The following is a 16208-nucleotide window of genomic DNA, read 5'->3' on the forward strand; positions in this document are numbered from 1 at the left end:
CTGTGGCATTTTGCATTGGTTGAAGCACATCAACACATAACAAAAGGAAATTTGAGCCTCTCTGGATAACAAACTGTTAATGTAAGGACTGCCTAAACTGGGGTAGTAGCTTTCAGGAACTGAGTAGATTTATTTTTCCTCTCCCAAGGGTAAAATAAGAAATATCATACAGTCTTTCAGATTCAGAAATGTTAGAAAATGAAAAGACTTACTGAACAACTCGATACACCCTTTCAAGACAGAGTTGTTCCATATTCATGTGGCTGCCCTGTATCATATGGTAGGGTGCCTTTGGCTTGTCTTTAATAAAATATAAACACTTGCGTTCCATAATGCAAGTTAGCTCACCTTTAACAAGGATCTCAGCTGCAGAACCAATCTCACAGGCAGCAGCCTTAAAACACTGAAGCTTTTTGAGATGGATTCCTCAGAACCCACTGCATGAAATTTACAATAGGTGTTGGTAACAACATTAACAAGTAATTAAACAGATATTTCAATAAGTGTTTTCAAGTTGTACTTATCAACATTTTAGTATGAAAGTGACAAGAGATATACTGTCTGCAAAGAAGCTGCTCAAAGAATATACAGGATAAAAGTCAGCGACACTGATTATTCCATCAACGCCACAAAACCTGAGGTAATGAACAACCTATTCAAGCTTCCTGTGGATGCTCCAAAGTGTTTGTAAGGAAGGCAATTAAAGTTTACACAGCCCCTGGACTAGCAAAGTTTTTTCTTCACTTGTTATTCCCACAAAGAACCAAAAGATCTTTCAAAGCTGGGCTGCAAGCAGGTTAGCAGTGCAAGACGGTATCAATCGGTCCCATATGCAGCAAGAGCTGGGAGACAAGAGCCACCGATTCACAGAAACAGCTTCCTCAGGAAGAGGCATCTCCCATCTTCCAATGCAGCAGTGAGCACGCCAAAACCTACCCACACATGTCGGTACTGCCATACCCCTTCTACCTGCCAGAGTAGTCATGTGAGTACAGGGTATGTAGGAGGGAGAACAGTTTCCCAACGTTCACTTCTGTGCATCCACCTGAGCCAGCCTGAATTCCTGACCCACTACATGCCACCAACTGCTGCCACTGACTGGTCACCAACAAAGAAAGGGTTTGTGTGCTAGCACAGTTCTTCCCGTAGCTCTGCTTCCCCACCAATACTCTCACAATTCACTTGAAACTTTAAAAAACTTTGAGTTTGCCCTTTCTGGATGGCAGACGCCCTGAAGGGGAAATATCAAACAAAATTAAATACAGGTAAAACATTAGTATAAGATACTGAGTCAGGCTTATAGTGCAAACCACACAGTCCTATCCTACTAATGGTCTGAGCAACCCTTATCTGTTGCATACATAAATATTCAGACAAAAGTACATAATGCTGCCCTCAGAAAGCAGAATAATACCAGTTCCACATTACAGCCACTGCTCACAGCTCTGCTGTCTCCAGCCCACCTGCCACCACCCTGGGCTGCTTTGTGCCCCTGATTGAAGTGTATGGGCTCTTTTGTCAGTTGTCTAGAAAATACCACCCGTAGTATTTGAGCCCTAACGTTTCAAGTAGCTCTAATTCAGCTTTCAGCTCAGCTCAGTTCTTTGTCCTCTAAGAATAACTTATGTTTAATTGCAACTGGCTACAATTTTCTAATTCTTTGTGACCCCAAACCTCTAAATCTATTACCCAGAGACAGCCACAGTAATCCTTAATGAAGGTGTGGGTATGATGCAGCATGCTAGGGACCATCTGGTTGCCAGGTGTTTCCTGGCTTAGTTCTTCCTCACAATACACATCCCTCCTCCTCTCCTCTAATTCCAAGGAAGGCAATTTCTACCTCAGGACAGTCCTTCATTAAAAACACAGGCAAGGGCTTTATTGCAAGCAAGTCAGCTGCAGCACAGCAATGTTCACAGCCTGCAGCAGAAAGCCTAGAAGGGCTGTTTATTACCATATGTATCTCCCTGTGACTACCAGCAAAAGACTGCACCAACTGTATTTCTGTTAATAGGAAGGGAGCCAAGTGCAACATTTTCACTGTAACTTTGTACCTTGTGTCCTTCACTTATTAAAAAAAAAACAAAAAAAACAAAAAAAACCAAAAAACACCCAAACAAACAAAAAAACCCATACACCAAACCACCACCCAAAGAATTTAAAGGTAAGAGAGAAGTTTTCCAGAACAGGACCATTTACACAAAAAGCAAGTGATGCAAATAGCACTAGGCAACTTCACAACCAGTGTAATTTGACGTCTTTCAGGAAGCAACGCAAGCTATTCAGGGAAGTTGGATCCTGTGATCTTTATTTTCAAAATGGCACGTTAGCTTCCTTAAAATCCCTGTCTTTCAGACAGGTAAAGGCCTTCCAGCTCTCATATACACATTCCTGCCCCTTCCCTTCACCAGCACTCAAGCATTTTAGAGAGCTGAACTGATAAAGTCATTTTTGCACAGCACTAACGTTGCCCTGGCTCAACTTACTGAGCTGGCTTGCCACAGGGTCAGGCAAGGACCAGGCACCGTGGGAGCAAACAGGTGCAGGATCCCCCCAGCACCAGCTGAGATAAGCCTTGGCTGCCAAGAGACCACATCCCAGACCACCAAATAGAAGGCTTCTCCTGGTTCCCATAATCGCACTAAGACTTAGTTTGCATAAGGCATCTCACATTTCAGCTTAAACCCAGGAAACATTTACTTGGGCACTTGCAGAAGGCAGTTTTCGGAAACTGTTTCAGGCTGGTTATATACAAGTACCAGGTTTGTTGGACATGCATAGCAAAATTGTCTCAATATTTCTCAAACAGGGTGGGGAAAACAGATCTCTGCTACAGCAAAAAAAAAAAAAAGACCTTGTGAGTCTTCCCAGTGTATGGAAGGAGGCTCTGTGCTCGGAGCTCCAGGGAGTCAGTCTTGATCCTCACACTGTCCTTGAGAATTAGTAGGATAAGGAACAGCAACTGCTCCTGCTCAGCAGACACACAAGGTAAAAACGTCTACTCTGCCCCAGCAGCCAGGAACACGGTTTTCCAGGCTTGGGTATAAACACAGTACCCAGCAGAGCCACTCCCCAGAGGCTGCTCCAGCAGCCTGCAGCCCTTAGCACAGGCTGTAGGTGCCCTAGGACTGCACTGCCTATGGGGACGTGAGGTCCTAATCAAATTATTGGGGGATACAGAGAGGATGATTTTGCAAAGACAAGGCTGAAATTTGCGCAGAAATTCCCCACAGGAATCACTTCCAAGCCAAGAAGAGCTTCACCAGTACTACTGTGGATCAGGACCTAAGCAAACAGGACAAGCTAAAATCAAACCCAACAGCACACCTGTGATGGACATGCCAGAGGCTCTCACCACTAGCCCAGAGCCCCACCAGCTAGCACATGCTGCCCACCCCATGGCTGTCTTGCCCATGATCCAAGACTCCTGTAAGCTCTCCAGGAGAGGAGCAACTCCTCATTTCAAAACAAGGTCCAGCAGGAGAATATCGCAAGTTCTTTTTTCCACGGTTTCATCTATATAGTAGATTTCTTACTTATGTGAAGCTCTGCCCAGAGCTATGTTTCAATGCAAAATGAGTGATTAAACTAAAAGCATCAAATGGAAAGACAGAAACACTTAAATGCAGGCAAAGCTACAGTGGAAGGGAAAACTGCCTAGTACCACTGCCAGTTGTGAAGGATTTTCAAGTTCAGCTGCAAAGTAAATCCATCATGGAAAGCAAAATATTAACAAGTGACTAAAGACTGAGCACCTTTATTCTTGAGGCACACTTGCTTGCTTGTTTGACTATTTGCATATTTTACTATATTTTAAAAGGAAGGTTTCTGCTAGAAATCATTTTTGCAAGCCTCAGAACATTCTTCAGAGAGCTACTCATCTGCTTAGTGACACAGGCATGGGGCAGGGCTTGTTTACTAATCTAGGAGGATTACACTTTAATCTAGATCATGCCTTGCCTGCAGGTAAGGGCAGTAGAGCAAACAATAAATACACCAGACTTTCCAACTGCAAAGGCATGAGAGGAACAGAATCCAAAAGAAAGTTATGTTTATATCATGTTTGGATGGGGAAGAGGTGAACATAAGGAGGCAGCTGCTTCTTCATATCTGTTGTTCAACAGTCTCTGGAAATCCTAGACAGGCAAATTGTATTCCTACTGTTGCGTCAGCTCTGAAACCTACCAGCTACAGCTGAAACAAGCCTCCACAGCTAGTTTTTCAAATAAAAACAACACATGCCTTTAACCTCGCTTTTTGCCTTTTTAATGCATGCAGAGTTCACTCCCCTATCGGAGGAAAACTCATTTTTCACTTACCTTCCCTCTCTGTTAGGCAAGTGAGAGAAAGTTACCAAAACATTGCCAGAGAAAACACAAAAAAAACCCCACTGCATCTAAAATATTCATTTTCTTTCCCACCCCAGTACACAGAGAGATCACTTAGTCCGTTGCACATTGGTATAAGCAATGTCACTGGGACTGATCTGGCTATAATCTAAAATTCATAAGAAAATTCCACACTCTTCAGAAAAAAATTACTACTTTATATAGTATATAAAATGAATTAGAAACAAAAATAACTCAGATCTTCCAAGTGACTGAAATTTCAGAACTGGAATTCACCTGAGAATGGCAGACCAGTATAGGCAAGACAAATCACCTGGTGCTGACCATAGCCAGAGGTATTTCAGAGAAAGGACCCATAATGTCAACTGTGCAATACCATGTCTTTAAGGAAATAGCTCTTTCTCATCCTGGTAGTAAACATAGCTTCACGTCCTGAAGCATGGAAAACATTAGGTTTGCCCAATATTTTTGCCCAAGTACTTATTCCCTCCTCCTGCTTGTAACAGGCTATAAAAAAAAATTGGTTCTAGAACATTTAATTCTAAGTGTAAACAAGTTACTTAAAGTACAGCTGTCACCATCACCATGTTGCTTTGTCCCCACTGCTGGAAGAAAACAGAAAATTCATGACCCCACCCATGAAAAGGAGTATCTGCCTTAAAATAACCTGTAGCATTTTTATCTGCTGGCTCAGAAAGGTACACACCTTTACCAATTAAACTCTGCCACTGTCAGCATCTTTTAAAAGAAAAAATTAGTTACAGTCAAGGGCTACTCTCTCATAAATAGCAGCATACATGCTTATTTGCACTGCAAGACAACAAGTAGAATCAAGTTGATAAAGAGATCTCAAAGCAAGGCATAAGGCATTGTTTCAGCAGATACTGACCTGACTTTGTGTCTCAAAGCCTGAGTTTCTGATGCGGGTTTCAAAAACAACTTAGTCCAGAAGAACCAAAGAACAGAAAACCCCCATGATTACAGCCGATCGGTGCACATCACACAATGCTGGGAGCACCTGGACGAGTCAGCACACGCCCAAAAATCAGTCCCTAAATGAACTCCAGAGCTGCAGGGGCAGCTGATGAGAAAGGCTTGATTGACTCTGTCCCTGTTGGTAATTACAGGTAATAAAGCACATAAAGCACGTCAGTGCTGGCATGCTGATACCAGCGTTACCATCTAAACAAACACGACCATTCAAGCATCTGAAGAATCAATATCATAAATAAGGTAAAATGAGAAATTCTGTTTGTAACTTCTGAATCCTTGTAATTATCAATTAAAGCTTTGCAACATATTATTAATTCCACTTATTGCTAACAGTGATGCTGCAAGTGTACAGTGGACCAAAACAAGTGAAGGAGAAAAAAAAAGGGGGGCGAAGCCTCACTGAATTCAGGGGTTTTGCCCATAGAAAGTTTCATCATTCTAAGTGAATGGAATCTGACTACACTTTTTTTTTTTTTCAAACACATTCCACTAAAAAGTTCTCAACTATTCATATTGAAAGGCACATTCAAAAGTATTATATTTTTAATCTCGCATTCAAAATACCAACAGTGTTTTAAGCAACACTAGTAGCATGCCATTTAAAATGGTCTAACCTAACAGATTTTAGGTCTTATCTATAAATCACTGATGCTAATTTTGGCAAACTATGTGGAATATGAAATTATAGAAATTCATTTTTCATATTACACAATGCCTTTTACTCACTTAGACATAAATTTATTATATGCTGTAACGGATAGCACTGGTTAATATTAAATGCTTACATTGAATATTTTGCTAAGTCTTACCCACAGGCACAACCAGCTCTCTATACCCCAAAAAGCTTAACTTTGCAGAACAACGTGGAATGAAAGCTCTTATTTACCACATTCTATCCCTTGCTCTTTGGAATGAATCATGTTATTAACTGTTCACACACACACAGAGGTTTGTTTGTTTTTCTCTCTCTCTTTTTTTTTTTTTTTAAATTACTCTTTCACATATGTTTACCAACTTTCCCTCTACTACTTCAGGAAATATACATATTTTATCTCCTAACCAAAAGAAATATACCAGTTCCTTCCTCTTGATTCATGGGTTTCTTCATCATTTTCCTGGGGGAGACTTTCTTTACGGGACATCAAATCAATCATGTTAGAAAAAGACAGGGATGGGGACAAAACACTACCTTGCTACTGTCCTTCCAGAGACACTTAGCCCCAACACTAAATGTCAGGTCTGCTCTGGACTCCTGGTAACATGTACACTAACTCCCAGGTGTATTCTGAGCATGCTGACAGCCTGTGAAGAGCATCATTAGGGCCAGACTCTGCCCTGACTGAATCACTAGAAATCAAAAACGACTCTGATACAAATCTGGAGGAGCTGACTCTCTTAATTCAGAAACCTCTCTCCTATTCTTGTGGGTATCTCCCCGCACCACATGTTTTCTTATACAGGCACACGGGAGCAGGGGAAGGAGGGCAGGGTAATTCTGCAGGTCAGGAGGCAGCTTGGTGCCAGCACAGCTGGCTCCATCTCCGATTCCCTCCCATCCTAAGCTACAGGTTGACAAACAGCATGGGATGTGAATGACCCAACACCCAGACCACCCTTTGTGCAAGCTCTACTCTCCTTTTCCTTTGCAAACCATTCAACTCTAACCCTGCATCTCTCCCTTTTTGAGCCCTTGGATTTTTTCCTCAGCCTTCTTGAACATTTTCTAATTGCTGAGGGAAACAAAAGCCAGTATTGATTTCAGCGTGACTCAAAGGAAGCAGGCGAATACCTAACTGCAAGAACACAGCCTTGCTGCAAACAGGAGCAGCCTGCCTGGCACGCCTTGCGACACAACCACCAAACAGCAGCTTGAGACACCTGAAAAGCACGTCAGGCACCAGCAGACAGGGATCTGTCAGTGAGAGGCACCCTGCACGTGAACATACAGCTGCTGTTAATCAAGCCACAGTCACAGTAGCTCAAACAAAGGTAGCAGTTCTGCGCTGAGTGATACCACATGGCCAGAACAGGAATGGGTGCCCAAGCACATCTTACCGGATCACGTGGAAGCAGCTGCAAGAACAGGACAGGGGCTTTAAAAGGCTGTGGGGTCTCTCTGTCCCACATCGGCCAGGGGACAGTGGAATCATGTTAACATTTCATTGGGAGCCGTTATACTGCAGTGTACAACCTCAGGTCCAGACAGAATTCCCCATGAGGGGATCAGATCTTCACTCCAGTCACAAAAAGGCTGCTGCCAAAAACAGAGTAGCTCGGCACAAAAAGAGCTGGTTAGCTAAAACAAGCTAACCAGCTTTCCCCAGCTAACCAGCATTCAGATCCAGACCTGAACCCTTAAAAAGGATTTTGAACACACACTTTCAGCCCATTTCACAGCAAACACAGAAAAGAGGCTTTCCTCACTGTTCCACTCAGTCTCTGAGCTTTCCCAGAGGTTAAGGGGGTCCTTGCACTTAAGGTCTGGCACCTTGAAACTGCCTGCACTGGCTTAACAACTTGTACAGAAACCATCCACAGAAAATAAGGAGAACGCACGCAAAAAAATTAAAAAAAAAAAAAAAAAAAAAAAAGAGAGACAGACACTTAGCCCTACCTTGCATCCAGCCAGAGTTTCTCCGGGCACAGCCTGGACAATACCACGGTTGAGCTATGTAGGGAAGGAGGCCAATCAATGTTGATATGCGCCCACAGCCAGCAGATCTGGGTTTCTGGCCCAGTAGTAAAGCACTCAGTTCACTTTTGAAGGTCTACAGCACTTTCTACTGTTCATCTCTGTACCAAATTTGGACCAAGGCTGGAGTTTTCAAAAGCACAACCCTAACTGTTCTGAACTTTTATAATATCCCTACTCTATGTTCTCATTTTGAGATATTTTCTAACTTTGTTCATCCAAGATCAGAACCTCTGGAAAAGTGGCAAGTTTTGCACGGTGTAGCAGCTCTTCTAACAGATAATGTATGTTCCTCAAAATAGAACTGACAGATCCTAGTTTAAACCAGAAACCAGCCCCTATCATTCCCTCCAGAAAATAAAGTGAAAAAATAGGGTTAATTGAATCAATAGGTCTTATAATTAAATGCTGCCAAGTTAGCTGGCATGATTGGACTGCTGGTTTTGTGGTGGTTTGTTGTTGTTTGTTGGGGGTTTTTTAAAGTTATTTATCCAGAGGTTGCATACACTTTAAATACAAGTAATTTTGCAAATGGTTATTGAAATTTAAATCTCCCTCAGAGGACAAAATGACAAGTTTCACAAACAGAATACTAAGTTTTCATAGACTCAACTCAGTGGAAGCTACTGTGATCTAACTGCACTACAGCTAGTAGAATTAATAACAGAAAACTCCTCCTACTTCTTGCCAGGGGCTTCACCAACATGCGACAAGAAATACTCCTCCGATCCACATACCCATGAGTGCCAGCTGTAAATGAAGGAGCAGAATTTTCCAGAGGGGCAGAATTCTACGTACATATCTGTAACTTTTATTTTCCTGAAGGAGAAAAGTATCCGAGATTTTCAATAATGAGAAAACAGGACAGAAAGAGGCATTGTCTTTTTCCAGATGGTGCGAGTCAGGTGCAGATTCAATGAATTCAACACAGTTATATTGATTTTCTCCACTTAACACTCTTGCTTGCAATAGGGCCGCTGTCTCCCTTACAGTATATGAACATACAAATACACATACATGTATGTATATTTTATCTGCAAGATGGACACCATGTGCTAAAATATACAAATACTTATTACACCACAGAAAGTTAGAAAAACAGTTAGAAAAATGCTAAAAGAGAAACAGTATACTGTAACATTTGTCAAGCCTATCAACCAGCACTAACCTGTCTCACAGAATACAGAAAACAAAGAGATTTGATAAATCTTTATATTCCTGAGGTTGCCCAGTCCTCCCCTTTTCACCATAATTCCTTTCAAACCGGCACCCTAACAATGCTGCAAGATACTGAGTACAAACACTGACACTCTGAAACTGTTGTTTCATTATCATTTTGAATGATTGTGAGGAGCTCCTCACCACCTCCCCAGCCAAGATAAAAGAACAAAGATCAGTTTCATCTGCAAGACTGCTGCAGGGAAAAACAGCAGTGAGTGTAAAACCATAAGGAGCAACAGCATTAGCTCATCTTTTCTCCTTAATACAGCAGCAAACAATTAGTGTTAAACTAAAATGGGTCAATCAAGACCTCAAATCTTCTTAACAGCTAGCACAGTCAACCCATGTGCCCACAGCAAACCAAATTAACCCTATCGATACATCAGTCCTTTCCTCCAATACCTAGAAAGCAATTACAAGTGTCACATTGAATCTCCTTCTAAAACACCCTCCTATAGTTTAGTAGCATAACTTGTGATTAAACCTACCCATGAAATAAAAGCTTTTTCCACTACCGAGGCAGGCAGCTTAAAACAACACCTCTGTTTCCAGCGCCAATCCTCTAAGTCAGCTCCACCCTATGGAAATCAGTCTCATGCTGGTTTTTGTTACTTGTTGAGATGCACTACAGAACTGCTGCTAATAAGCACACCTGTACGTGAAGCAAAAGAACGGAAGAAAAAGCACAAGCCCTAAACATGTAAAGACCCACCCATAATCTCCCTTACTGTGTGCATGTGTGTTTGGGGAGGAATAAACAATGCTGTGGTTTCACGGAACACTGTTCGTTTCTGTGCTTTCTCTGGAGGTACTCGGCACCACCGAACACCGTCAAGGGTTTTTCACCAGTGAGCCCACATATCCTGAATTTACACTCCTTCCCTTTTAAGCAAAACCATTCCCTTTTCCATTAGAAATACGCTTAACTTCTAAGCATGCTTAAGGCTCACTTTCAAGGGCAGTTAAGCTTGTGTTTAAACAACTGAATAAATCAAGATGGACCAAAACAAGCATCCTTGAGTCTCAGGGGAAAATTCTACTTATTGGCACATGCATAATTTTATTCCCTCATCAAGTACACGCACGGACATTAAGGTAGCACACAAACAAAATACCCAGATCATCAGCTAATTCAGTCTAGAAGGGACCTTGGGAAGTCACCTAGTGATGGTTTTCTGGCTGTTACTCATTTGTATGCATGTTAACTGCAATGCTCCCTGATCCTTTTCTAGGTAAGGCTTCAGTTCAGCTACAAATGTCCTGCAGGCAGGAGCGCCTCTTTGGGGAACCTCAACAAAGCCTAGGGGTGGGTTTTTTCTTTTGCCGTGAGCCAAAGGTTATACCAGATCAGTTTTCAGCACCACCATTGCCTGTGCTACAGGTGAAAGATTTCTAAGGAACTCAGGCCTTTGGACTCACCCACAATTTATAGAGAAGCACTGTCTGAGATGTTTTTTACCCCTTTTTCTTAAGCTAACCATCATTTGTCCCATCATGGCTGATCAGATTTCAGATCTCGAGATGCTGCAGCTCCATTACAAGTTCTGTCAGTACCCTGTGACTTTGCAGAGCTTGTAGTAATAAAGAAGCAAATTTTTGAAAGCCATCATCATAAAGTCCTCACAACCTAAATTCATTTTGACTTCTCCCTCTTCCCACCCCTTTAAGGAAACAAACCTGTCTCCAACACATGTGTATGGCATCCCACATCTGGGGGGTGATAGCTGAAACAGTCCAGCAGAGTCTGCAGTGGGCCTCACCCACCCACACCACCACTGTGTTTAGGTATTTCTAGTGATTTCCATGGCTCAGACAACTGTTAAGTGAACTCGGGGCCAGATCCTGCTCTGGTGTCAGTACATGTAGCAAGTGTTCCCCCCCATGAATCCGGATATATGGTTTAGCAAATGGTAACTCATACAGAAAGCAGCACAACACAGGCTGAAAGGAAAGGTATGCTTCTGGAAAAACATCTAGCGACAAGGGAATTTTTAACCTGTAGACTGTAGCAAGTCTTAGGGACTACTGTGATCAGATCATTCGTGCCTAGGCACAGCACCTCAGAGGTCATTAAATTACAACTTTTTCTTTATTGTCAGAACATATTTAAAGAGCACAGCTAAGTGGGTAGTGACATAACGTACCATAACAATTACATCAGATCTCTAAATCAAGGGCGCAAATGCTGCTTTTATATAACAAACTGCATTATAAGCACAACGAACTGCCCTCCATGCTCAAAGCATGCTAGAACTCTCCACAGAAGAACAGCAACTTTTTATTCTCAGGATGACAGCTCTTTGGCTTCTCTCAAACACCCACAGGCAACGTGCAATATGGGTGCAACACACTGTAAAGTTCCATTAACCAAGCCCTGTCCCTTGGGTAAAAGCTGAGAAAAAGAGAGAGCGCTTATGGCACTGCTCCTCACTGCTGGTATTACCCCTCTTCCCAGAGTCCTACTGCACCAGGGCTCACCTGCATGTTCCATTTCCACACTGAACGGACTCACTAAGCCACCGGGATTATTTGCAGTGTACTAGTTTAGCTCACCTGTAAATGCCTGAGCTCCAGGAGACTGGTACCATATTAAGATGGGGGTCTTGCCCACTGCTGACTGCATCATCAGTGTTTTGCAAATGAGTGAAATGAAATACACAGTGAGGAATCCAGCAGTTCCTAGACCTAGATGCTTACATGGGTGAACTTGGTCTCCATTCTACACATCAGACTTTCAGAACATTAGCACCAGAAACACACACCCATCCACAAACTTAACCGGAACATCTCTGTGCTAACTGAAGAGAGATTTTAGCACACGCAGGGAAGGTGCCCATTCTTTCATTGTTGGTGAATCACTTCTCAGTGATCTATGAAGTAACGGCAGGGGTAACTTCACTAGATAATGCTCTCAGCACATTCTCCCTCTCTTCCCAGGAAGGGCTGAGATGCTGTGATCACATCATCCAGTCGGGAGGGAAGTGAGAGAAGCTGTAGAAAATAAATAGAATTCTGCAGCTGAGCCTCTTCTTCAGTGCATGGGCTATGAGATCTGTAGTCTAGACATCCCTGCAAGTCTAAACCAGCACAGGTGAAAAGAAACAGGTTCTTTCACAGATGGAAAACAAAGGTTTGGGGAGGAAATGGGAAAAAACAACATAAAGGATATGTGCTTCAATCTGGCAAGAAAGAACCCTTCTGAAAATGAAAGGGACAGGTTTTCTGAACCGCAAGCAGCGCAAATGCTGGACAGCAATGTTTTTTTGAGAAAGGATGGAGTAACATTTATTGACACAACCACAAACACACAACAAAATATGAAAAGGGATGCTAGAGACTTAGAATAAATAAGACTTTAAAAATGCATATGTATACATCCCATTCTACTGCATGATTTCATGCTAATGGCCACTTACACGAGAAAGCCTGCTACTTCATACCGGGAAGAAGCCTACATGAAAATCCACCGATGAATTGGAGTGTATCTTTTTTCAGAGGAAAACTGAAAGTTCCTGCTTAGCACGGGGAAATAAATGATGTCGGTACCTTACACACAGAAAGCAACTCTCCCGGCATGCGACACACCCCCTTCTCTCCCAGAGGTATTTCATAAAGAATATTTTACTCATACGCCAGGTTGCAATTAGTGTCTCAAACATATACGCAACAAACTGAGGCAAGCAGTCTTTATTTGGTAGATGATATTCGGTGCAACATTACGGCACCACAGAGCTGCATACGCTCACGGCTTGTACCTGCAGCAGTTCAAGCGGGGCACATTTTGCATAATTTTCTCTTACATAAAAAGGCTTTGTTCTCCACCGCCTCACTGCGGTTACCAGCCTCCCCGTGCACAGTTGTTTCCTCTCCACGGCTGATCCATTCAATACAGGGAATGGCTTTTTTTTCTTTTTCTTTTCTTTTTTTTTTTTTTTGTAATTTTTAACCTCCCCAAAGCAAATTAAAAGCGCTTGCAAACATCGCACCCCCCGGTCTCACACAGCGCCCTTTGTTCAGCCTTACAGGTCCCTTCAGAGGAGCTTAGGGGCGGGGGCAGGAGAGGACAGGAGGTGACATCCTTGAGAGGGTTTTACCGTCTAGAGATACTCACCACCCTGACAGGCCCTGGGCCCGAGCCCACCGCCCCTATGAAGGCCGAAGAGGCGTTATTGGGGGGCCGCCCCCTTCCCGTACCTCCGGCCACGGCTCCGGGCGGTCCGCGGGGCCGACCCGCTGCAAACTTCGGCCGGGGCGCGGCGCCCCCCGCCGCAGCCCGCGCCCGCCTGAGGGAGCGCGTGTGGGCCCGGGCCCCCAGCGGCCCCCAGCGGTCCCCAGCGGTCCCCAGCGGCCGGTGCGCGCCCACCCCCCCGAGGGGCGCCAGCCCCCCCCGCCGCCACGGGCCGTCCCGTCCTTTCTTCACCTCCTCCTCTTCCGATGGGCACCCGGCGACAGCCCGCCCGCAGCGGGACGGCGGCTGGGGCCTCGGGAGCGTCCTTACCTGAGCGCCGCGGCGGCTGCCGGCACCGGGACGCGCCGAGGGGCAGAGAGAGGGCGCGCCGCCGCCGCCGTGCCCACCTCAACCCGCCCCGCCGCTCTCGGGGCTGTCGCCGGGACGCGGCCGCCTGCGCGCCGCGAGCCCCCGGGACCCGCCCCCCTCCTCCGCCCCCGGCCCCGCCCCGGCCCGGCCCCGGCGCCGCTCCCGCAGGGCCCCCGCGGCGGCGGTAGCAGCGGCCGGCCCGTCGCCGCCGCCCCCTCGCGGCCGCCCCCTCGCTCCGCCCCGCCCCGCGCCCTGCCCGCCGCCCGCAGCGGCCCCTGCATTGCGGAGGGGCCCCGCGGCCGCCGCGTACCTGCGCGGGGCCGTCTGGCAGGGAGCGGGGCCGTCTGGCAGGGAGCGGGGCTTGGCCGCTGCGGGGCTCGGCGGCAGCCGGTCCCGGCCCTGGGGCCGGCCCGCGGCCCAGCGGGTGACACCCTGCCTTGCCGCGGGGCCATCGTCCCGCCGTCTAGAAAAGCACCCCGAGAGCCCCTCACCTGATTGCGCTTGGGTCTTCCGGCGGTGCGAGGCTCAGCTCAACCGAACATCCCCTTCCCCTCTGGGGGAAGAGAACGGATAATGGTGAGAGAGGTGAAAAACCGCATTTATGGCACCTCCGAGGCTGCACCCTGCTAGCTCACCTACTGTGGTCTTGTAGGGCCGAGCTCTCCAGCCATCTCCCGGAATCCGGCAGTAACAGAGATTCTATTACTATGTCACTTGCCAGCTTTTCAAACTGAACTTTCCCCCTCAGCCCCTCAGGACATCCATTACTGTTTCCGTATTCCATAAAGCAGGCAAGGGCAAAGCCATCCATCATGCAGCGCCGCTGAGGTGGTGGAGCTGCAGCCTCGGCCCATCGCACCCTTCAGTCAGCGTCACTTGGTTTCAGTTCCCTTTGCTGGAGATGAAAGAGTAAAATGGTACTGTCTTACCTTTTCCATTTCCTAAACAAGTTAGGCTAATGGGTTTGTTAAAAACCAATGTGCAAAAGCCAGTTTGTCAGAACCTTAACCCGGAATTCTATGTCACGTATGTATTAGCCTAATACCTGCTTTTGAAACAGCTACTATGCTTTCATCCAGTAAAGATAAATATTGCTATTCTTCTTTATATCTGGGTGCCAGAACACGCACTAACTGTAACCCATACTGCAGTGCCAAAACTTCAAATACTAATTTCAGTTTTCTTTCATTTTGCTGCACCACTCTGAGCAAGTACCCTATCAATGTTTTTTCCAAAGCCTCACTAATTTAGGTGCCCAGCTTGATTTCAAGCATGATTTTCAGGAGTACTAAGTGCTCTTTTTCTTCATGGACTTTAGCAGGTGTTCTAGAGTATTTTATATCTGTAAGTTGGGCTTTATGTGTCTTAGACTAGGTGGGCAAAACACAAGTTCAGGAAAACGTAGGCCCTACCATTGCTTCTGTTCCTTCAGCTGTGAGACAGACATGGCCATCCCTCAACAACTACTACATTGGATTATATTCCAGTCCCATGACAATGCCAGTAAGGTGGCTTGGGGATGCCAAATAATTTTGTTAAGTATTTTTATGTATTGTTAAATCAGGGAATGTTCTTTTCCTTTTTAAGTGTCTGTGAGTCAAGGCTACAGACGCAGTCCCTTTCCCAAGTCCTCCTCGAGCTGTTTGGGAGAACTTTCCACCACTGCTGCTTCCCTCTTCTAGCATTTCATCTGTACATCAGTGGCATGCAAAGGAAACAGCACCTTGCTGAGAGGACAAAGCCGGCATGTTCCCCTCTGGTTACTCACCATCAGTGATGTATATCCATCCAGAGGAGATGCTTTCAGAGGGAACGGATTTGCTGCAGGCAGTCTTTCTTCCAGACTGCCAGATGCAAAGACAACCGTTCAGTGCACAAAGAATGTGCACGAGCGTCCCCAGCACCCCAAGGATCAGCAGTGCCTTCCCCCTGCTGTCTTCTTCTGTGCCTCTGCTTGGAGGCCTACTTGGCCATGCAAAGCCCTTTCTTTCACCACCTAGATAACATGAATGCAGGCTTACATAAAGCTTAATCAGAAGGAGCCCTGAGAGGGAATGAGCAGTTGACTTGATCAAGGAGAAACAGTTACACTTCATCCAAATGGAAATTAGATTTATTTAAAGCTTATAATTTTTTTTTAAAAAGGAGACCTTATGCTTTTGTTGGAATTGGGCATCGTGGAAAAGACATCTTAATGGAAAGACACCATGTACAGTAAGTAGACTGCGCTGTCCATTAGGCATTCCTAGAGATCAGAGGGGTGATATAAAAAACGGAGAAAAGCTCAGAGGAATCGATGCCTTTAGCTCAGATGCAGTATGGTAGCAGCCTGTCTCTTTTCAGCAGCAGACTGCAGAGAGAGAGAAGGTGAATCTTGGAAGTTAGTCATTCAGTTGCAGCTCTCCTTTAAACAACC

General features: G+C 45.2%; 1 protein-coding gene across 33 annotated transcripts in view; it reads right to left on the reverse strand.

The window, feature by feature from the left end:
• Positions 1–13892, reverse strand: part of MAP2 (microtubule associated protein 2) — a 235163-nt gene extending 221271 nt beyond the window's left edge. For all 33 annotated transcript variants that reach the window (XM_055718913.1, XM_055718906.1, XM_055718927.1 and 30 more), the window contains exon 1: positions 13754–13892. The gene's annotated coding sequence lies outside the window, so the exon portion shown is untranslated. The remainder of the gene's footprint in view (positions 1–13753) is intronic.
• Between the last annotated feature and the right edge of the window lie 2316 nt (positions 13893–16208).

Source organism: Falco cherrug, chromosome 8 (genome assembly GCF_023634085.1).
Source record: "Falco cherrug isolate bFalChe1 chromosome 8, bFalChe1.pri, whole genome shotgun sequence".
Lineage (NCBI taxonomy): Eukaryota > Metazoa > Chordata > Aves > Falconiformes > Falconidae > Falco > Falco cherrug.